Raw genomic sequence first — 1540 nt, 5'->3', positions numbered from 1 at the left:
TTGAAAATAAAGTAATATTAATTACAAATTTGATTAATGAGGTCAAACAAAGGGATTAATAGAACGCAATAAGAAACAGTGTGTGAAAAGTCGGACGCGAGGAAAGGAAAATTTTGTTGAGAAGTTAAAAAGGAAAGATTTCAAAACGTAATCACCTCGATCCTGGATCCGATGAACCAGCGGAAGGTTGCATCAAGTTTGGGTGAGCAGTGCGAAATAGGGGTGATAATGCAGCCCGTAATCAATGCAGATCCTGGCACGATCTCGGCTTTTTGGGTTCATTATTTGGCCAAGCTGGCCCATCGCTTTTATCATGTCTCGGGATTGATCTTCACTAACCAATCTGACATTTGGCAGTGGCATTGTGTCCACGGCCAAAATCAAATGAGGACCCTCTGGGATCACCAAGAGTCCAATATACTTATGACATCTCAGGAGTGATTCCGCCGCCCATTTACTTGCCGGGGTTTCCATATTCACTGTTGGGAGGATATTACAGAGATAACATGAGAGATTTGCTAGGTTTGGCGGGGTTCAATGTTTAGATACAAGCAAGAAGTCGATTATAAGTTTATAAAAACAAAATAAAAATAAAATTAAATTAAAAATGGTACATATGTGTATATGTATATATGTGCATATATATGTGTGTATGTATATGTATTTATAAAGAAAAGGGGAAATTATATACATAAGTATCAAACATTGTTGAATAAAATCCCCTTTTATCGATAGCCCACATAAGTAAAGTGTCATAATTGATTTTAAATTTGAACCCTAAAATTTTGACAGGTAATCTCCAAATAAATGAAAGAAAAGGGAGAGAAAAAAGGAGGGAGGCTTTGCAAAATTGAGAAGCAGCTCTAATATTAAGGGAAGGGATTTTTGTAACTTTCTAGAAGTCTAAAATTGCAAGGTCATTCATTAGGGATGCAAGGTTGAAACCAAGCCGATATACTAAGCACTTGAAAAGGGTGATTCGTTCGAAATCTTAAGACGAAAACAAAGTAATAAATTAGGAATTACAAAAGAGTGTAGGAAACATAAATAAGGGTAACTTGAATTTCTAAAAGTAAGAATGCGGAAGTTAGCACATGAGTGATATTCTCAACTATGGGTTAACGAATATTTTAATAGGGGAAACAGGTCTAATGGACTTATGGCCCGATTTCAATAGTGGCCAAATTTCTGGCCCCATATACATGGTGGATACACCTTTTCAAAAAAAGTAGTTAAATCACTCTCATTTCATCCATAAATAACTCAAGGTTTTAGGAGCAGATCGCGTGGGGAGCAGGGGTGAACGAAATCAGCCGCCAATGTTAAATTAACATACATTTACTTTAAAAAAGCCTCACCAACCGGGAAGGTGGGTCTAAAATATAAAAAATAACCCTGCAAGCACGATTTATACATATTATTATTGTTATTATTCTTTATTGCATTTCAGTCAGATAGAGAGGGTGGCGTGGGATAGAAGGGAGATTTTTGTTTATTTAATATTAATTACCTGATTCAGTGATATAGACTTCATTATCTT

Source organism: Belonocnema kinseyi, chromosome 1 (assembly GCF_010883055.1).
Source record: "Belonocnema kinseyi isolate 2016_QV_RU_SX_M_011 chromosome 1, B_treatae_v1, whole genome shotgun sequence".
Classification (NCBI taxonomy): domain Eukaryota; kingdom Metazoa; phylum Arthropoda; class Insecta; order Hymenoptera; family Cynipidae; genus Belonocnema; species Belonocnema kinseyi.
This window is presented reverse-complemented; position numbering follows the sequence as displayed.